The sequence below is a fragment of the Oncorhynchus keta genome, unplaced genomic scaffold (assembly GCF_023373465.1).
Source record: "Oncorhynchus keta strain PuntledgeMale-10-30-2019 unplaced genomic scaffold, Oket_V2 Un_scaffold_515_pilon_pilon, whole genome shotgun sequence".
NCBI classification, from domain to species: Eukaryota; Metazoa; Chordata; class Actinopteri; order Salmoniformes; family Salmonidae; genus Oncorhynchus; species Oncorhynchus keta.
In genome coordinates this window covers 1189670-1212563 of record NW_026290954.1, presented here as the reverse complement: position 1 = coordinate 1212563, position 22894 = coordinate 1189670, and the positions used below count along the sequence as shown (strand labels likewise).

At 42.0% G+C, this 22894-nt stretch overlaps 1 long non-coding RNA gene across 2 annotated transcripts; it reads right to left on the bottom strand.

The window, feature by feature from the left end:
- Positions 1 to 18278: 18278 nt before the first annotated feature.
- On the bottom strand, positions 18279 to 19495 carry LOC127928959 (uncharacterized). Of its 2 annotated transcripts, XR_008132988.1 has the most exons (4): positions 19368 to 19495; positions 19180 to 19273; positions 19039 to 19132; positions 18279 to 18657 (listed from the first exon to the last, which is right to left on the bottom strand). It is a non-coding gene; the product is annotated as an uncharacterized LOC127928959 (long non-coding RNA). The 2 variants fall into 2 exon arrangements; XR_008132989.1 differs by lacking the exon at positions 19180 to 19273.
- Between the last annotated feature and the right edge of the window lie 3399 nt (positions 19496 to 22894).

Sequence of the window (22894 nt, the reverse complement as noted above, 5' to 3'; positions counted from 1 at the left end):
TAGAATCTAGACAGAGAGTTTGAATGGTTCCTTACCTTCTAGAATCTAGACAGAGAGTTGGAGTGGTTTCTAACCTTCTAGAATCCAGACAGAGAGTTGGAGTGGTTCCTTACCTTCTAGAATCTAGACAGAGAGTTGGAATGGTTCCTAACCTTCTAGAATCTAGACAGAGAGTTGGAATGGTTCCTTACCTTCTAGAATCTAGACAGAGAGTTGGAGTGGTTCCTTACCTTCTAGAATATAGACAGAGAGTTGGAATGGTTCCTAACCTTCTAGAATCTAGACAGAGAGTTGGAATGAACCTGGTTCCTACCTTCTAGAATATAGACAGAGAGTTGGAATGGTTCTTCTAGAATCTAGACAGAGAGTTGGAACCTTCTAGAATGGTTCCTTACCTTCTAGAATCTAGACAGAGAGTTGGAATGGTTCCTTACCTTCTAGAATCCAGACAGAGAGTTGAGTGGTTCACCTTCTAGAATATAGACAGAGAGTTGGAATGGTTCCTAACCTTCTAGAATCTAGACAGAGAGTTGGAATGGTTCCTAACCTTCTAGAATCTAGACAGAGAGTTGGAATGGTTCCTTACCTTCTAGAATCCAGACAGAGAGTTGGAATGGTTCCTAACCTTCTAGAATCTAGACAGAGAGTTGGAATAGTTCCTTACCTTCTAAAATCCAGACAGAAAGTTGGAATGGTTCCTGACATTCTCAAATCTAGACAGATAATTGTAAAGGTTCCTGGACCAGATCCCTGGCACCAGCCCCTGCCTGTAAAGAGCATGTTCAATTCCCCAAGTTAACAAAATGAAAAAATAGTTTGTGAATGTGTGTATAGCTGGGCTGTCTTGGTATGATCGATTCACCAGACTTTTTTTCTCCTCCGAGCCGTATCTGAATTAAGTGCTGTCTAGTCGTCAACATGGTGATTGAGTTGAACCGAAAAGGGAATTCAGGTTGTCCCAAGCCTCTGACTGTTGTCTATCCAAGACGTGTTGAATATACACCCTGAAACTGACTGAGGCTTGAGAATATACTACATGGACTTTTGTTACAGTTTTTGTGACCATGGCCAAATACATGAAATTCCACCAATCTTAACATATTTATTTATAGGACATAGTAGCAAAGCTGTGTTTCATTTGAGGTCAACTAAGCAGGTAAAAACAAGCTAATTTCCTGCAGCATTGAGGTCTGAACAGAGAGTGTTAAATGTGGCATCTCTGTCTACAAAAGTGTCCCCTTTGCCAATGCAGGCACGGGAAACAATTAGTAATGGAAAGTAACAAATGGTAGCCACCTGGACCTAGCAAACACACCAGGCCGGACTATTACCTGGCCAACACACCAGGCCGGATTATTACCTGGCCAACACACCAGGCCGGATAATTACCTGGCCAACACACCAGGCCGGATAATTACCTGGCCAACACACCAGGCCGGATAATTACCTGGCCAACACACCAGGCCGGACTATTACCTGGCCAACACACCAGGCCGGACTATTACCTGGCCAACACACCAGGCCGGACTTATTACCTGGCCAACACACCAGGCCGGATTATTACCTGGCCAACACACCAGGCCGGATTATTACCTGGCCAACACACCAGGCCTGATCATTACCTGGCCAACACACCAGGCCGGACTATTACCTGGCCAACACACCAGGCCGGATAATTACCTGGCCAACACACCAGGCCGGATAATTACCTGGCCAACACACCAGGCCTGATCATTACCTGGCCAACACACCAGGCCTGATCATTACCTGGCCAACACACCAGGCCGGATAATTACCTGGCCAACACACCAGGCCGGATAATTACCTGGCCAACACACCAGGCCTGATCATTACCTGGCCAACAGACCAGGCCGGACTATTACCTGGCCAACAGACCAGGCCTGATCATTACCTAGCCAACAGACCAGACCTAATCATTACCTAGCCAACAGACCAGACCTGATCATTACCTAGCCAACAGACCAGACCTGATGATTACCTGGAAAACACACCAGACCTGATGATTACCTGGCCAACACACCAGACCAGATCATTACCTAGCCAACACACCAGACCTGATTATTACCTGGCCAACACACCAGGCCTGATCATTACCTGGCCAACACACCAGGCCGGACTATTACCTGACCAACACACCAGGCCTGATCATTACCTGGCCAACACACCAGGCCTGATCATTACCTGGCCAACACACCAGGCCGGACTATTACCTGACCAACACACCAGACCTGATCATTACCTGGCCAACACACCAGGCCTGATCATTACCTGACCAACACACCAGACCTGATCATTACCTGGCCAACACACCAGACCTGATCATTACCTGGCCAACACACCAGACCTGATTATTACCTGGAAAACACACCAGACCTGATCATTACCTGGCCAACACACCAGACCTGATCATTTTTTGGCCAACAGACCAGACTATTTTTACTTTACTTTTCCACACCAGACAATCATTACCTCCAACTAGCATCAGACCCAATCACCAGACCTGATTATTACCTGGCCAACACACCAGACAGATCAAACGTCCACTCTCAATCTTACTACTCCCCTGACGTCGCCGTCCTCATTCACATGCAGTCAGACTCTTTCAGTCAGGCTCTTTCAGTCAGGCTATTTCAATCACTCCTCAAGTCAGGCTATTTCAATCACTCCTCAAGTCAGGCTATTTCAGTCAGGCTCTTGAAGTCAGACTCTTTCAATCACACCTCAAGTCAGGCTATTTCAGTCAGGCTATTTCAGTCAGGCTATTTCAGTCAGGCTATTTCAGTCAGGTTCTTTCAGTCAGGTTCTTTCAGTCAGACTCTTTCAGTCAGACTCTTTCAGTCAGACTCTTTCAGTCAGGCTATTTCAGTCAGACTCTTTCAGTCAGGCTATTTCAGTCAGGCTCTTTCAGTCAGACTCTTTCAGTCAGGCTCTTTCAGTCAGACTCTTTCAATCAGACTCTTTCAGTCAGGTTCTTTCAGTCAGACTCTTTCAGTCAGACTCTTTCAGTCAGACTATTTCAGTCAGACTCTTTCAGTCAGGCTCTTTCAGTCAGACTCTTTCAGTCAGGCTCTTTCAGTCAGACTCTTTCAATCAGACTCTTTCAGTCAGGCTATTTCAATCAGACTATTTCAGTCAGACTCTTTCAGTCAGACTCTTTCAGTCAGACTCTTTCAGTCAGGCTCTTCCAGTAACTCCTCCAGTCAGGCTCTTCCAGTAACTCCTCCAGTCAGGCTCTTCCAGTAACTCCTCCAGTCAGGCTCTTCCAGTAACTCCTCCAGTCAGGCTCTTCCAGTAACTCCTCCAGTCAGGCTCTTCCAGTAACTCCTCCAATCAGGCTCTTCCAGTAACTCTTCCAGTCAGGCTCTTCCAGTAACTCCTCCAGTCAGACTCTTCCAGTAACTCCTTCAGCCAGGCTCTTCAGTAACCTGTCAGTCAGGCTCTTCCAGTATCTTTCAGTCAGACTCAGGCTCTTTCAGTAGGCTCCTCCAGTCAGGCTCTTCCAGTAACTCCTCCAGTCAGACTCTTCCAGTAACTCTTTCAGACAGGCTCTTCCAGTAACTCCTTCCAGTCAGGCTCTTCAGTAACTCTTCTCTTTCAGTCAGGCTCTTCCAGTAACTCCTCCAGTCAGGCTCTTCCAGTAACTCCTCCAGTCAGGCTCTTCCAGTAACTCCTCCAGTCAGGCTCTTCCAGTAACTCCTCCAGTCAGGCTCTTCCAGTAACTCCTCCAGTCAGGCTCTTCCAGTAACTCCTCCAGTCAGGCTCTTCCAGTAACTCCTCCAGTCAGGCTCTTCCAGTAACTCCTCCAGTCAGGCTCTTCCAGTAACTCCTCCAGTCAGGCTCTTCCAGTAACTCCTCCAGTCAGACTCTTCCAGTAACTCCTCCAGTCAGGCTCTTCCAGTAACTCCTCCAGTCAGGCTCTTCCAGTAACTCCTCCAGGCAGGCTCTTCCAGTAACTCCTCCAGTCAGGCTCTTCCAGTAACTCCTCCAGTCAGGCTCTTCCAGTAACTCCCCTAGTAACTTTTCCAGGCTCAATCAGTCACTCTTTATTCACATGTATTTTTATTTTCTTTAACACCTCCACCCCCTCTTCGGAGGACAAATATTTTAGTTTTTCCAGCTTTTTTACTACATATACATACATTTTACGTACGTGGTGCTTTTATATGAAGCAGTCATATAACAATAATACATTACCTAACATTAAAAAAAATCCCAGCCCATCCCACCTATCACCATAGACCTCAAGTCCTTAATCCCACCCCTCAGCCTCTCTCAGCCCATCCCACCTATCACCATAGACCTCAGCTTCTTAGTCCCACCCCCTCAGCCTCTGTCAGCCCATCCCACCTATCACCATAGACCTCAGCTCCTTAATCCCACCCCTCAGCCAGGCTCTTCAGCTCCTCCAGTCACTCTTCCCATAGACCCTCAGCTCCTTTCTAACCCCTCAGACTCTTCAGCCCATCCCACCTATCACCACAGACCTCAGCTTCTTAACACCCACCCCCTCAGCCTCTCTCAGCCCATTCCACCTATCACCATAGACCCCAGCTCCTTAATCCCACGTGGTCAGCCACTCTCTGCCCATCCCACCTATAACAATAACCTCAGCTCCTTACCCCACCCCTCAGCCTCTCAGCCCATCCCACCTATCACCATAGACCTCAGCTCCTTAATCCCACCCCTCAGCCACTCTCAGCCCCTCCCACCTATCACCATAGACCTCAGCTCCTTAATCCCACCCCTCAGCCACTCTCTGCCCATCCCACCTATCACCATAGACCTCAGCTCCTTAATCCCACCCCTCAGCCACTCTCAGCCCATCCCACCTATCACCATAGACCTCAGCTCCTTAATCCCACCCCTCAGCCACTCTCAGCCCATCCCACCTATCACCATAGACCTCAGCTCCTTAATCCCACCCCTCAGCCTCTCTCAGCCCATCCCACCTATCACCATAGACCTCAGCTCCTTAATCCCACCCCTCAGCCTCTCTCAGCCCATCCCACCTATCACCATAGACCTCAGCTCCTTAATCCCACCCCTCAGCCTCTCTCAGCCCATCCCACCTATCACCATAGACCTCAGCTCCTTAATCCCACCCCTCAGCCTCTCTCAGCCATCCCACCTATCACCATAGACCTCAGCTCCTTAATCCCACCCCTCAGCCTCTCTCAGCCCATCCCACCTATCACCATAGACCACCCTCATTTGGTTTCCATGTGCCGTATATTTAAAATGTTGCTGTGATGTTTTACAACCTTTTTTAACCTTTCTAATCCTATAGTCTCCACAGATTGTGAGCTAAAGATGAAACCTTTTCTAGGAGTATTATTATATTATCTATTGACTGACTATGGCTTTCCAAAACACCCAACACTGCTATTTGTAAGGTTGATTTTAAGTGCATTTGTGTTTTTTAACCATTCCTGAACCTGTGACCAGAAACAAGCTACGTAGGAGCAATACTAGAATAAAGGATCTATTGGTTCTGTCTCTTCGCAGCAAAATCTACTGAGCTGAGATTGTTGTATGCCCCATATATATAGCATTCTGTTGGTGGCAAGAATTTTACATAATAATTTAAATTGAAAAACAAAGTGTTGAGTCAAGTGTCATTTTTGTACCAGTTCATTAACCATGTGCCATGGATTTGGTACATCAAACAACTCCTCCCATTTATTCTGCAACCTGTTTGGTGCAGCTGTCAACATATTTGTCCTCAGATGAAACTGGTATATTTTTCTATTTGTAACAGTTCCATCCAGCCAATCTGTATCTTTAATATATGGCAGGCAAACATCCCATATATTTTTCGATTACTGCTCTGTTTAAATATCAGTAATAAATATATATATATAATTTTTTTAAAAATCCATAAAGAATGTTTTTTTGTGAATCGGTATATTTGAGTTTAACCATTACATTTGCTGTAATATTTGTTCTATCTTTTCTGGTGGATATAACTGAAATTGTAACCAGCTTTGTATGGCTTGTTAACAAAAGCGCGATAATTTAATCAAAATTTCATTTTCAATTAGTCAGAAATGAGAAGTTGTAATCTGTATGAAGGTAAAAAGGCCATTGTTGAACTAAGGATGAGCCTTCCTTAATAATCTACTGGAGAACCATTTGGGGTTTAAGTATAATTTATGTATGAGTGAAGGTTTTAGCGAGAGGTTTAAAGCTTTAATATTTAATAATTTTAGCCACCCAAACTCATAGTCATTACATAAATAAGCACATTTAATTTTGTCTGGATTAGCATTCCCAATAAAAGGAAATCTTTTTTTGCTCATAGGATTTAAAAAATGAGTAATCTGGAGTAGGCAGTGCCATTGGTAAGTAAGTAAACTGTGATAGGCCAAAGAGTTAAAACTCTTAAGGATCTGCCCCTTTTTTTCAATTTTCTCCTAAATACCCAAATCTAACTGCCTGTAGCTCAGGACCTGAAGCAAGGACATGCATAGTCTTGGTACCATTTGAAAGGAAACTCTGACGTTTTTTGAAATGTGAAATGAATGTAGGAGAATATAACACATTAGATCTGGTAAAAGATAATATAAAGACAAAACAAACCATTCTTTTGATCTTTTTTGTACCATCGTCTTTGAAATGCAAGAGAAAGGCCATAATGTATTATTCCAGCCTAGGTACAGTTTAGATTTTGGCCACTAGATGGCAGCAGTGTATGTGCAAAGTGTTTGACTAATCCAATGAACCATTGCATTTCTGTTAACATTTTTGCATCAAGACTGCCCAAATGTGCCTGATTTGTTTATTAATAACTTTTCATGTTGAAAATGGTGCACTCTCCTCAAACAATAGCACAGCATTCTTTCACTGTAATAGCTATTGTAAATTGGACAGTGCAGTTAGATTAACAACAGATTTAAACTTTCTGCCAATAGCAGATATGTCTATGTCCTGTGAAATATTCTTGTTACTTACAACCTACGTTTGCTCAACTGTGCCATGGAAGGGACACCGATCGCAAATAAGTTTTTAATCAATATGGTTTTACCACGAATATACAAGTATTTACCTCTCAATGTTTGCAGAACCTTATCGACTTTTGCTAACTTTCTAATGAAATTAATTGTGGTAAGTTAATTTATATTTTTTGAGATGTGAGTACCGAGTATGTCTACTTCACCATCCACCCATTTTATTAGTAAACTACAAGGTAGTGTAAACATTGTATTTTTTAACGATCCAATACGTAATGTGGTACACTTGTCATAATTATGTTTAAGTCCAGAGAGACTAGAAAATGATCAAGATGTTCAATGAGACTGTGCAGGGATCCAGATTGTGGACTAGAGACATCAACATACATCAATCATTTTTGTTTTTATCCCCTGTATTTCTAACCCCTTGATGTTCTTGTTAGATCTAATTTGAATAGCTAGTATTTCAATGGCCATAATAAATAAATATGGAGACAACAGACAGCCTTGTTTAACTCCTCTTAAAAGCTACATACTTACTGAGAAGTAGCCATTATTTATTATTTTACACCTGGGGTTGCTATACATAACTTAAACCGATTGTATAAGAGATTCACCAAAATTAAACTAACCCAAGCATTAATATATACATTCTTCCAATCACTCTTTCAGTCACTCTTCTCTGAAGTAAAGTCTTTCTTTGTGTAAGTTCCTAAGACCTGTGGTTTGTCATGTCGACTAGGGGGGGGTGGATCTTTGCTATAAAAGATCTCAGTTGCCATTATGTTGACCACTCTCAACTTTTCATGAGAGATACTGAACTGTTGAAAATCAAATGCTATTGCAAAAGCTTAATTAATTATTAATGGTGAAGATTAAGCATAACTCTGACTGGTGTGTGATTTGCTCTCTCATCATTTGGTAATTAAGGACATTTCCGCGACAGCTCTTCCAGAAATTCTCTTTTAGTCACTCTTCCAGGCAGGCTCTTCCATAAATGTTATTTTAGTCACTCTTTCCGTCACTTTTCCATTCAGGTGGTTTCTTTCAGTCACTATTCCAGTCAGGCTCTTCCAGTTAGGCTCTTTTAGTCACTATTCCAGTCAGGCTCTTCCAGTTAGGCTCTTTCAGTCACTATTCCAGTCAGGCTCTTCCAGTTAGGCTCTTTCTGCCACTATTCCAGTCAGGCTCTTCCAATTAGACTCTTTCAGTCACTATTCCAGTCAGGCTCTTCCAGTTATGCTCTTTCAGCCACTATTCCAGTCAGGCTCTTCCAGTTAGGCTCTTTCAGCCACTATTCCAGTCAGGCTCTTCCAGTTAGGCTCTTTTAGTCACTATTCCAGTCAGGCTCTTCCAGTTAGGCTCTTTTAGTCACTATTCCAGTCAGGCTCTTCCAGTTAGGCTCTTTCAGTCACTATTCCAGTCAGGCTCTTCCAGTTAGGCTCTTTTAGCCACTATTCCAGCCAGGCTCTTCCATTCAGGCTCTTCCAGTTGCTATTGCAGTTAGGATCTTCTAATCAGGCCATGGCATACAGAGATTGGGCAGAAAGTCACTTGTCTGGCAGTGAGAGTCCCTTAAAACCTCTTAGTGCTACCCCCCTACTTTTTTCAATTTCCGCCTGAAGACATACCCAAATCTAACTGAATGTAGCTCAGCCACAGAACCAAGGATATGCATATTATTGGTACCATTTGAAAGAAAACACTTAAATGTGAATTGAATGTAAGAGAATATAACACAATAGATCTGGTTTAGATAATACAATGAAAAAAAACCAAATGTTTTATATTTGTATTGTTGTATCATCATCTATAAAATGAACAATATAAAACAAACATTCAGATAGGATGATGGAGACAATTTCAGTGAAAAACATGAGGGCAACAGTACTTGTGCAACGTTTCAGAATGATAACTTCCACAATGAGTGTGCTACATGACATTTATCATGAAGTCACCCAGGTGTCCCACACAAGTAGCCCAAATGTGCCAAGTGGCCAAATTGGTGAAGGTATACATTTTGTAACAAATAACTATATACAAAATGCCAAAATGGTATTCTAACACACACACACACAAAATGGAGAAAAAATTAAAAAAAATAAAAAATAAATAAATAAATAAAAACATTTACAAAATAACATGGGTAACTATTTACACACTTTCAATATTTGGAAGACCTTCAGTCCTCCATCAAATCAAATGTATTTATATATATATGTGCCGGGTGGAGATTATAACAGAACATGGCCGAGATTTTTAAAACATTCATAGATGACCAGCAGGGTAAAATAATAATAATAATCACAGTAGTTGGAGAGGATTCAACAGGACAGCACCTCAAGAGTAAATATGAACAGTTTAGGGTATCATAGCCGTAGGCAGAACAGTTGAAACTGGAACAGCAGCAAGGCCAGGTGGACTGGGGACAGCAAGGAGTCATCATGCCAGGTAGTCCTGACGCATGGTCCTAGGGCTCAGGTCCTCCGAGAGAGAGAACTAGAGATTTAGAGAGAGCATACTTAAATTCACACAGGACACCGGATAAGAAAGGAGAAGTACTCCAGATATAACAGACTGACCCTAGCCCCCCGACACATAAACTACTGCAGCATAAATACTGGAGGCTGAGACAGGAGGGGTCAGGAGACACTGTGGCCCCATCTGATGAGACCCCCGGACAGGGCCAAACAGGAAGGATATAACCCCACCTACTTTGCCAAAGCTCTACACAATATTGTGAGGCTGATGCCAGGTGCCATAGCAGTATCTTTCTGCTGTAAAGTGAGTATCAACAGGTATAATAAACAGATAATAAACAGATATATATATATATATATATATATATATATATATATATATATATATATATATATAGAGTACAGGGAACATAAGGTTGAATATATAGACCTGCTAGATCTACTGTCTATTTTATATTATGACATTTCAGCTAGATCTACTGTCTATTATATTATGACAGACCAGCTAGATCTACTGTCTCTATTATATTATGACAGACCAGCTTGATCTACTGTCTCTATTATAATATGACAGACCAGCTAGATCTACAGTCTCTATTATATTATGACAGACCAGCTAGATCTACAGTCTCTATTATATTATGACAGACCAGCTAGATCTACAGTCTCTATTATAATATGACAGACCAGCTAGATCTACTGTCTCTTTAATATTATGACATTTCAGCTAGATCCACTGTCTCTATTATATTATGACAGACCAGCTAGATCTACTGTCTTTATTATATTACAACAGACCAGCTGTATCTACTGTCTCCATTTCACTTTGGCCATTGTTGTGGGCCTGCCCTCCCCTCAACAGCCTCAAATAGACTATTTCATGTGGGAAGGGGATGGGCGGCAGACACACGCATCTCACATTTCAATACATTACATTTTTATATATTGCTTCTAAAATAAAATAAAAATCACAAATAATATTTTATATTATTAATTTCAAACAAGGGCATTTGCATGAGAAGAACTTACCAGTCCAAAACACTCTCCGTTCAAAAAATATTCCTCCACTTGGGAATCGCTAAATGAATCGTCCTACAACAATCTGTCTCACTTTTCCGATCAATTTCTTCTAAAATAGTGTGTACACCTGTCTAGAATTCGATTTAGCTTTTCCTGACTTAGTCGCCATACTGATTGATATATAAACAGATATATAAACAGTCAGTGATCGGGTGTGGCTTCGCTCTCATCCTTACTCGAAAGCTGAACAATTCTTCTCGGCCAAGCTCGCTCCTAAATGGCAAGGACCATATAGGATTGTGGAGCAGATGGGCCCTTTGAACTACCGAGTGGTGAAAGAGGACACAGGTGAAGATATGCGCGTTGTTCATGTCTCACGCCTCAAGGCCTGTTACCCCTCGGCTGAGGAATTGGAGGCGATTGAGCTCCGCAAGGTCCTGGATATTTTTGTAGAGGAAAGTGATGAGGAGACCTTTCTCGGTTTCCCCGACCAAGATGTGCCTTCCAGGGCAATGGTCGGCTTTTTCCAGGGGAGGGGGTGTGTGACGGCCCTGAATTTTTCTGAACCGTCTCAGTGCAGCTCCTTCCAATAGGGCGCTTTCCCTTTAATTCCCAATTAAATAGCCAGCATCAGCTGCGCGAAAGTGGGGGTGTGATGGAGATGTGCATGAGGATGTGTTCAACCCTCAGTGCCCGAAGCTTCTCTATTCCGTTTGTTTTGTTGCCGTTAAACGTGTGTTTTGTAGCCTAAGAGAGTTTACCCAGGATCGGATCCACTCTTTGCGTCCCTGGACTACACCTCTCCGTTCTTCGTGGCCTTTCTCCGCTATTGGCGGATTGGATTGTCTGACTGACCGACTGACTACCACCTTTTTGTATACGGTATTTCATTTGTTTGGATGTGATGTATACTGTGATTTATGTAGTTGTAGTTGAGGACTTAGTAAGAGTTGATACGCTTTAAAGTTCTGTGGTAAAATTATTGTTATATTGATTGTATGTTTAGTACTGGGTTTACGCTACACTGAATGACAAACATCGCGTGACAAAAGTCACTTGAGTTCACTGAACTCCTTTACCGGGCTGGACTCTTTTTAGGCCCGAGGTACAGGACATTTCTGGAGGAACCAGAACTCATTGTGATATTATTATGTGTGTGTGTAATCATTGTTGTTGCTAATACAACCCACGCAACAGAATATAGTTGTTTTTGAAGTTCTTTCCAATGTTTTAAGGGTTTATGAAAAGTTTATTTCCATCCTGACTTTTACATAAGTCCTTTGTATTGGTGTAGACTTGACGGACCAGATGGGACTCATTCCCACCCAAACTAAAAGGAGAAACCAATGTTTTCTCTGGTAGGCACAACCTACCTGGCACCCCTATAAATAATAACCTCAAGTCAAAACCGTTACATAAAAAAAGCGCGTTTACCAAACAATGCTGTGCGTAGCTCCTACTGGTATAAAACTTCAATAGCGAATGACTCTCTTTACACTGGAGTTTACTACATGGGTTGGTCTTCCAACACATAACCATTGCATATTGCCTTTTACCTCAGCTCACTGGCTAGATTTCAAAACGATCAGTGGACATTGGGTTAAAATACAGTCAATCAACGGAACAGTGGTCATATCATTGGTGCACAGTGATGTCATTACTTGTTGTCTTCAAATCGGTTTCTTACAGTCAATACGTCCCGCGAAATGGCCCATTAGGTTTGGTTGTGTTACAAACAAACCATGTTACAAACAAATCAGTTGATTGCAATGAAACCAAACATGACTGGAAAAGTCACGTTCTGTGTGGGTATTTACCCTCGAATGTGTCATCGAAAATAGAATGAGACGTAATTCATGACACAAGCGGTTCAGGAAATGTTTCGTGTTAGGCTATAAAAACGGATTTTATCAAACAAAAGATAATTCATTGTGTAACAATGAGCGTTGGGATTACAGATGAAGATCGTCAAAGGTAAACAATTTATTTTAATGTAGTTTGTGATTATGTAATGCCTGTACTGGTTGAAATAGTTTTTTTATGGGACTCAATCCTCAGATAATCGCATCGTATTCTTTCTCAGTAAATCATTTTTTAAATCTGACAACGCAGTTGGATTAGCAAGATTCTAAGCTTTCGATACATGTTAGACACTTGTATTTTCATGAATGTTTAATGTGACTATTTATGTAGTGATCACCGTATGTTTGTCACGTTCTGACCTTTATTTCCTGTGTTTTGTATTTAGTTAGTATGGTCAGGGCGTGAGTTGGGTGGGCAGTCTATGTTTGTTTTTCTATGATTTCGGTATTTCTATGTTTTGGCCTAGTATGGTTCTCAATCAGAGGCAGGTGTCATTAGTTGTCTCTGATTGAGAATCATACTTAGGTAGCCTGGGTTTCACTGTGTGTTTGTGGGTGATTGTTCCTGTCTCTGTCTTTGTACCAGATAGGACTGTTTTGAGTTTTCACATTTCTTGTTTTTTTGTAGTCAGTTGTTCATGTGTACCTTAACGTGTTAAAAAGAACCATGGACACTTACCACGCCGCGTATTGGTCCTCTGATCCGTTTCGCCTCTCCTCTTCGGAAGAAGAGGAGGAAATTCATTACAATGTTGTGGAATTTCAGCCCGCTACCGGGTTCCTTGCGCAGAGAGGTTAACCTTCCACTAGCGGAACCCCTCGACAACATTCCGCTGAAAAGTCAGCGCGCAAAATTCAAAACTATTTTTTAGAAATATATAACTTTCACACATTAACAAGTCCAATACAGCAAAATGAAAGATAAATATCTTGTTAATCTACCCATCGTGTCCGATTTCAAAAATGCTTTACAGCTAAAGCACCACATATGATTATGTTAGGTCATAGCCAAGTCGAAAAAACACACAGCCATTTTTTCCAGCCAAAGATAGGAGTCACAAAAAGCCAAAATATTGATATAAATTAACACTAACCTTTGATGATCGTCATCAGATGACACTCATAGGACATCATGTTACACAATACATGTATGTTTTGCTCGATAATGTGCATATTTATATTCAAAAATCTCAGTTTACATTGGTGCCTTATGTGCAGTAATGTTTTGATTCCAAAACATCCAGTGATTTTAATGCTGTCATCAATTGGTTGTACTCTTGGATTGAGCAGATTCCTGTACAATTCTGATAACTCCATGAAGGACATAACTCTACCATTCCAATTTACAATATCATTTAAGAGCAAGATACCCTTTTCAAACATCTTTCACATAATCACAGGTATTTTATCAACCAGCACATTTGAGTTCAGTCATAATATTTGTTATAATATTTGTTCTATATTTTCAGGGGGATGAAATTGAAATTGTAGCCAGCTCTGCAGTGCCTGTTTGAAAAAGAGAGATACTCTGAAAAAAAGTATGATTTTCAATTAATCGAAAATGGCAATCTGCACAAAGGCAAAAAGGCCAATTTTTAAACAGCTTTTCTGAGTAATCTACTTCAAGTAAAACGTTTTAGATAACTGAAGCTTTTAGAGAGTGCTTTTATATTTAATAATCTCAACCCACCCATTTCATATTCATTATATAGATAGGCATGTTTTATTTTGTCTGGTTTAGTGTCCAAGATAAAGCAAAATATTTTTTGCTCATATGATTTGAAAAAAATTGTCATCAGGAGTAGGCAGCGCCATAAGTAACCTAGTAAACTGATATATGACTGAGGAGTTAATCAGGTCAGTTTTTCCCATAATTAGACAGGTATTTACCTCTCCATGGTTGCAGGATCTTCTCTATTTTTACAAGTTTTCTATTGAAATTCATTGTGGAGAACTTATTTATATATTTTGTGTTATGAATACCAATGATGTCTACTTCACCATCAGCCCATTTTAAACTGCAGGGTAATGTAAAAGTTGTATTTTTTAAAGATCCAACATGTGTTATTGTACAGTTATCATAATTAGGTTTTAGTCCAGAGAGTACAGAAAAGTTATCTAGATCTTCAATGAGACATCTCGGGGACTTAATATAAAACTAGAGTCATCGGCATACATGGACACCTTTGTTTTTAAGCCTTGGATTTCAAATCCTCTAATGTTGTTATTGGATCTGATTTTAATAGCTAGCATTTCTTTGGCCATAATGAATAGATATGGTGACAGCGGACACCCTTGTTTAAATCCTCTTGACAATTCAAAACTCTCTGAGAAGTAGCCTTTATATACTATTTTACACCTGGGGTTGCTATACATTATCTTTACCCATTTTATAAGAGAATTACTGAGAAAAAAAAGAAAAAAAAAATCCAGTCTTTCAAATGCCTTTTCAAAATCTGCTATAAATAATAATAAATACCAGGCATCTTAGATTTGTCCTGATGTTCTATTATTTCTAGTAGTTGTCGTATATTATCTCCAATGTATTGTCCATGTAAAAAACCTGTCTGATCAGGATGAACAATACCTGGTGAAACCCTTTTAATTCTGAGTGCTCTGCATTTCTTTGCATCACAACATTGAAGTTGTGGGGCCTCCAGTTTTTTAGATAGACTGGGTCTTTATTTTTTGGGGTTCACAGTGAACTCCATTTCAGTATTTTTGCATCACAACATTGAAGTGTAAGGGTCCTCCAGTTGTTTAGATAGACTGGGTCTTTATTTTTTCCATCTGGGTCTTGTTTTAATAATAGAGAAATTAGACCTTCCTGCTGAGTACCTGACAGACCACCATTTCTATAGGAGTAGTTAAAACAATCTAACAATGGAGCTTTTAGTATATCAAACACTGCTTGATATACCTCCACCGGTATACCTCCAAGCCCTGGGGTTTTTCCAGACTGAAAGGATTTAATAGCCTCAAAAAAATGATTCCTCTGTAATATGGCCTTCGATCTGATCTTTCTGTCATTTGTTAATGACATTTAAAAAAAAAAAAGCCGAATGACTTAATTCTTCCTGCTGCTGATGATATGGCTGGGACAATGCTGGGGGTAAAAAGCCCAACAACTTTACAGTCAATTCCTTCATCAAACACTTTCATGATGCATCAATGACATGGCAGGAGGTTTTGAAACATCAGCTTCGCATACAAACCAGTGAATTCTTTACAGGTTTTTCTATATATTTGTTATTTGACCTTTATTTAACCATGTGGCCATTTGAGAACAACTGCGACCACATAAAGACTGATCATTTATTTTATTTGACCTCTTGACCTTTATTTAACCAGGTGGCCAGTTGAGAACAAATTCTCATTTACAACTGCGACCACATAAAGACTGATCTTCTTTTAAAAAAAAAAATCTCCTAAACAATTATAACTGGCATTTATTTTATTTGACCTCTTGACCTTTATTTAACCAGGTGGCCAGTTGAAAACAAGTTCTCATTTACAACTGTGACCTGGCCAAGATAAAGCAAAGCAGTGTGACAAAACAACAACACAGTTACACATGGAATAAACAAATGTACAGTCAGCAACCCAATATAAAAAATCTATACACAGTGTGTGCAAATGAGGTATGATTCGGGAGGTAAGGCAATCAATAGGTCATAGTGGCGAAGCAGTTACAAAATAGCAATTAAACACTGGAGTGATACATGTGCAGAAGATGAATGTGCAAGCAGAGATACTGGGGTGCAAAAGAGCAAAAAAGTAAATGAAATAAATAACAATATGGGGATGAAGTAGTTGGATGGGATAATTACAGATGGGCTATGGACAGGTGCAGAGATCTGTGAGCTGCTCTGATAGCTGATGCTTAAAATTAGTGAGGGAGATATGATTCTCCAACTTCAGTGATAAAAAATAAATTGTTCCAGTCATTGGCAGCAGAGAACTGGAAGGAAAGGCAGCCAAAGGAGGGATAAGCTTTGGGGGTGACCAGAGAAATATACATTCTGGAGCACTGGAGCACGTGCTACGAGTGGGTGCTGATATGGAGACCAATGAGATGAGATAAGGCAGGGCTTTACCTAACAAAGACTTATAGATGACCTGGAGCCAGTTGGTTTGGCGACAAATATGAATCGAGGGCCAGCCAACGAGAGCGTACAGGTCATAGTGGTATATGGGGATTTGGTGACGAAACGGATGTCACTGTGATATACTGCATCTAATTTGCTAAGTAGAGTAATGGAGGCTATTTTATAAATGACATCGCCGAATTCAAGAATCGGTAGGATATTCAGTTTTATGAAGGTATGTTTGGCAGCATGAGTGAAGGAGGCTTCGTCGCGAAATAGGAAGCTGATTCTAGATTTCATTTTGGATTGGAGATGTTTAATGTGAGTCTGGAAGGAGAGTTTACAGTCTAGCCAGACACCTAGGTATTTGTAATTGTCCACATATTCTAAGTCAGAATCGTCCAGAGTAGTGATGCTGGACTGACGGGCAGGTTCAGGCAGCGATCGGTGGAATATCATGCATTTAGTTTTACTTGCATTTAAGAGCAGTTGGATGGCCACGGAAGGTGAGTTGTATGTCATTGAAGCTTGTCTGGAAGTTAGTTAACACAGTGTCTAAAGAAGGGCCAGAAGTGGTGTCAGTGATCTGTTTGTTCACTTGGTCTGTAACAGTTTGGGTCTAGAGTGTCTCCCCCTTTGAAGAGGGGGATGACGGCGGCCGCTTTCCAATCTGGATGAGAGAATCACCAGCAACAATAACTTATTCCACCTCTTACCACATCTAGATACTATTCTCAGTCTAAATTCACCATAATTAGTGCTTGTAATGTTACTGCCATCAGAGTTATTATGACAATCTAAAATAGAGCCTTCAAATGTCTCATATTTAGAACACATCCCAGCATTTCCATAGCAATTGATGTTTCACATGATCATGAAAGAGACCTTGCATTTACTCCAGAGACTTCACTAGAACTAGAGGCTTCACTACAGTACAAATGTATTCCATACAATATGTTATTATTCCCCAATGCCCCTATTCTGATATCTTCCCCTTGTTGGTTGTAAACATCTATACACTTGTAGACAAATACATTAAAAAACATAGACAAACAATAAACACATTCAATTAATAAAACAGATCTCGACAATAGAAAAAGTGAGAGAAGAGAGCGAGATCAGGTGTGTGTGTGTATGCATAGGTCCGTATGTGTAAGCAAGAATGTAATTGAGTACGTGTATGTTCATATCCACTTCACAGTGTTCAGATATTGTTACAGTTCCCATACTTTCTTTCTTTCGTAACCTGAAGTCCCTGTAGAATTCAGTACAGCCATGGTGTTATGGAGCTGTCTCGGAATAGCTGTCCATCTATAAGAGTTTGTCCACAATGAGAAAGGAATGCTTACCCTTCTCCCTCTGTTGCCTTTGTACTGGATACAGTCTCCAACGAAGTTTGTTTATCTCTCTTTGAGATTGGTAATTGAGACTGAATTGGGTCCCTTTAAGCTCCTTCCCGTGCTTTTGATAAGCTCCTTTTGTTGGTGGTGTTCAAATATTGCGATGATCGGTCGGGGACCATTGGTCTTGTAGCTCATCGTTCCAAATCTATGTTCACGCTGGAAAGCCACCTTGTTTACAGTCTCTATCAGATGTTTCAAGTTTTATTGCATGAATTCTCTGATCGCACCCTCTGGATAATTGAATGCGTCCTCAGGTATCTAAATTTTTTTTATATTTTCACGAATGCTTCGACTTTGTATTTGTCTAGTCGCGACTCCTTCATCACCCTGTTTTCCCTGAGTGGACGATCCATGTTGGAATCGTGGATTTTTACCTTGGCTGTGAGTGCCTTGTTTTCTCCTTGGAGCGTGAGAATTTCATTCTGGCTAAACTACAAACTCCCCCTCACCCTGCTACCTCCTCACACAACTGTTCCAGTGTTGCATGGATTCCAGCCCTGCTACCTCCTCACACAACTGTTCCAGTGTTGCATGGATTCCAGCCCTGCTACCTCCTCACACAACTGTTCCAGTGTTGCATGGATTCCAGCCCTGCTACCTCCTCACACAACTGTTCCAGTGTTGCATGGATTCCAGCCCTGCTACCTCCTCACACAACTGTTCCAGTGTTGCATGGATTCCAGCCCTGCTACCTCCTCACACAACTGTTCCAGTGTTGCATGGATTCCAGCCCTGCTACCTCCTCACACAACGTTTCCAGTGTTGCATGGATTCCAGCCCTGCTACCTCCTCACACAACTGTTCCAGTGTTGCATGGATTCCAGCCCTGCTACCTCCCTGCTACCTCCTCACAACGTTTCCAGTGTTGCATGGATTCCAGCCCTGATACCTCCTCATACAACTGTTCCAGTATTGCATGGATTCCAGCCCTGCTACCTCCTCACAACGTTTCCAGTGTTGCATGGATTCCAGCCCTGCTACCTCCTCACACAACGTTTCCAGTGTTGCATGGATTCCAGCCCTGCTACCTCCTCACACAACGTTTCCAGTGTTGCATGGATTCCAGCCCTGCTACCTCCTCACACAACTGTTCCAGTGTTGATGGATTCCAGCCCTGCTACCTCCTCACACAACGTTTCCAGTGTTGCATGGATTCCAGCCCTGCTACCTCCTCACACAACTGTTCCAGTGTTGATGGATTCCAGCCCTGCTACCTCCTCACACAACGTTTCCAGTGTTGCATGGATTCCAGCCCTGCTACCTCCTCACACAACTGTTCCAGTGTTGCATGGATTCCAGCCCTGATACCTCCTCATACAACGTTTCCAGTGTTGCATGGATTCCAGTCCTGCTACCTCCTCACACAACGTTTCCAGTGTTGCATGGATTCCAGCCCTGCTACCTCCTCACACAACTGTTCCAGTGTTGCATGGATTCCAGCCCTGCTATCTCCTCACACAACTGTTCCAGTGTTGCATGGATTCCAGCCCTGCTATCTCCTCACACAACTGTTCCAGTGTTGCATGGATTCCAGCCCTGCTACCTCCTCACACAACGTTTCCAGTGTTGCATGGATTCCAGCCCTGCTACCTCCTCACACAACTGTTCCAGTGTTGCATGGATTCCAGCCCTGCTACCTCCTCACACAACTGTTCCAGTGTTGCATGGATTCCAGCCAGAGCACTAGCCTCTACTTCAATGGTAAGTAAATCTTCCGTGTCTTTAGATGAATCTGTTTTTCTTTTTTTGTCGGGTTAAAGTTATTTTGTGAGGTGGTCGGATCTTTCCACGAGGGAGTATGTTGTTCCTCCATAGCTGTTGGTACTCATAGATTTCCCTCAGGATCTCCACAATGCATTATAGTTCTTCCACACCGATATCGACAAACCATTTCTGTATGGACCTCGCATTGTGCATGGGGGCATTGTCATGCTGAAACCAGAAAGGGCCTTCCCCAAACTGTAGTCACAAAGTTGGAAGCACAGAATCATCTAGAATGTCATTGTATGCTTTAGCGTTAAGATTTACCTTCACTGGAACCACGGGTCCGAGCCTAAACCATGAAAAACAGCCCCAGACAAATATTCCTCCTCCACCAAACTCTACAGTTGGCACTATGCATTGGGACAGGTATCGTTCTCCTGGCATCCGCCAAACACAGATTTGTCCGTCGGACTGACAGATTCATCACTCCAGAGAACACGTTTCGACTGCTCCAGAGTCCAATGGCGGTAAGCTTTACATCAGTCCAGCGGGAGCTTGGTATTGTGCATGGTGATCTTATTCTTGTGTGAGGCTGCTCGGAAATGGAAATCCATTTCATGAAGCTCCCGGCGAACAGTTCTTGTGCTGATGTTGCTTCCAGAGGCAGTTTGGAACTCCTTAAGGAGTGTTGCAGGCAGGACTTGGTATCAACACACCAATACAGGCAGGACTTGGTATCAACACACCAATACAGGCAGGACTTGGTATCAACACACCAATACAGGTAGGACTTGGTATCAACACACCAATACAGGCAGGACTTGGTATCAACACACCAATACAGGTAGGACTTGGTATCAACACACCAATACAGGTAGGAGACAGGATCAACACACCAATACAGGCAGGACTTGGTATCAACACACCAATACAGGCAGGACTTGGTATCAACACACCAATACAGGCAGGACTTGGTATCAACACACCAATACAGGTAGGACTTGGTATCAACACACCAATACAGGCAGGACTTGGTATCAACACACCAATACAGGTAGGACTTGGTATCAACACACCAATACAGGCAGGACTTGGTATCAACACACCAATACAGGTAGGACTTGGTATCAACACACCAATACAGGCAGGACTTGGTATCAACACACCAATACAGGTAGGACTTGGTATCAACACACCAATACAGGCAGGACTTGGTATCAACACACCAATACAGGCAGGACTTGGTATCAACACACCAATACAGGCAGGACTTGGTATCAACACACCAATACAGGTAGGAGACAGGATCAACACACCAATACAGGTAGGAGACAGGATCAACACACCAATACAGGCAGGACTTGGTATCAACACACCAATACAGGCAGGACTTGGTATCAACACACCAATACAGGCAGGAGACAGGATCAACACACCAATACAGGCAGGACTTGGTATCAACACACCAATACAGGCAGGACTTGGTATCAACACACCAATACAGGATCAACACACCAATACAGGCAGGACTTGGTATCAACACACCAATACAGGCAGGACTTGGTATCAACACACCAATACAGGCAGGACTTGGGATCAACACACCAATACAGGCAGGACTTGGTATCAACACACCAATACAGGTAGGACTTGGTATCAACACACCAATACAGGCAGGACTTGGTATCAACACCAATACAGGTAGGACTTGGTATCAACGCACCAATACAGGCAGGACTTGGTATCAACACACCAATACAGGTAGGACTTGGTATCAACACACCAATACAGGTAGGACTTGGTATCAACACACCAATACAGGCAGGACTTGGTATCAACACACCAATACAGGTAGGACTTGGGATCAATACACCAATACAGGCAGGACTTGGGATCAACACATCAATACAGGCAGGACTTGGTATCAACACACCAATACAGGTAGGAGACAGGATCTGAACCCAGTAGAAACACACCTTCAATAGCAGTGAGACAGGATCTGAACCCTGTAGAAACAAACCTTTATAAAAAGCAGTGAGACAGGATCTGAACCCAGTAGAAACACACCTTCAATAGCAGTGAGACAGGATCTGAACCCTGTAGAAACACACCTTCAATAGCAGTGAGACAGGATCTGAACCCAGTAGAAACACACCTTCAATAGCAGTGAGACAGGATCTGAACCCAGTAGAAACACACCTTCAATAGCAGTGAGACAGGATCTGAACCCAGTAGAAACACACCTTCAATAGCAGTGAGACAGGATCTGAACCCAGTAGAAACAAACCTTCAATAGCAGTGAGACAGGATCTGAACCCAGTAGAAACACACCTTCAATAGCAGTGAGACAGGATCTGAACCCTGTAGAAACACACCTTCAATAGCAGTGAGACAGGATCTGAACCCAGTAGAAACACACCTTCAATAGCAGTGAGACAGGATCTGAACCCAGTAGAAACACACCTTCAATAGCAGTGAGACAGGATCTGAACCCAGTAGAAACACTCCTTCAATAGCAGTGAGACAGGATCTGAACCCTGTAGAAACACACCTTCAATAGCAGTGAGACAGGATCTGAACCCAGTAGAAACACACCTTCAATAGCAGTGAGACAGGATCTGAACCCAGTAGAAACACACCTTCAATAGCAGTGAGACAGGATCTGAACCCAGTAGAAACAAACCTTTATAAATAGCAGTGAGACAGGATCTGAACCCAGTAGAAACACACCTTCAATAGCAGTGAGACAGGATCTGAACCCTGTAGAAACACACCTTCAATAGCAGTGAGACAGGATCTGAACCCAGTAGAAACAAACCTTCAATAGCAGTGAGACAGGATCTGAACCCAGTAGAAACAAACCTTTATAAATAGCCGTGAGACAGGATCTGAACCCAGTAGAAACAAACCTTTATAAATAGCCGTGAGACAGGATCTGAACCCAGTAGAAACAAACCTTTATAAATAGCAGTGAGACAGGATCTGAACCCAGTAGAAACAAACCTTTATAAATAGCAGTGAGACAGGATCTGAACCCAGTAGAAACACACCTTTATAAATAGCAGTGAGACAGGATCTGAACCCAGTAGAAACACACCTTTATAAATAGCAGTGAGACAGGATCTGAACCCAGTAGAAACACACCTTTATAAATAGCCGTGAGACAGGATCTGAACCCAGTAGAAACAAACCTTTATAAATAGCCGTGAGACAGGATCTGAACCCAGTAGAAACAAACCTTTATAAATAGCAGTGAGACAGGATCTGAACCCAGTAGAAACACACCTTTATAAATAGCAGTGAGACAGGATCTGAACCCAGTAGAAACAAACCTTTATAAATAGCAGTGAGACAGGATCTGAACCC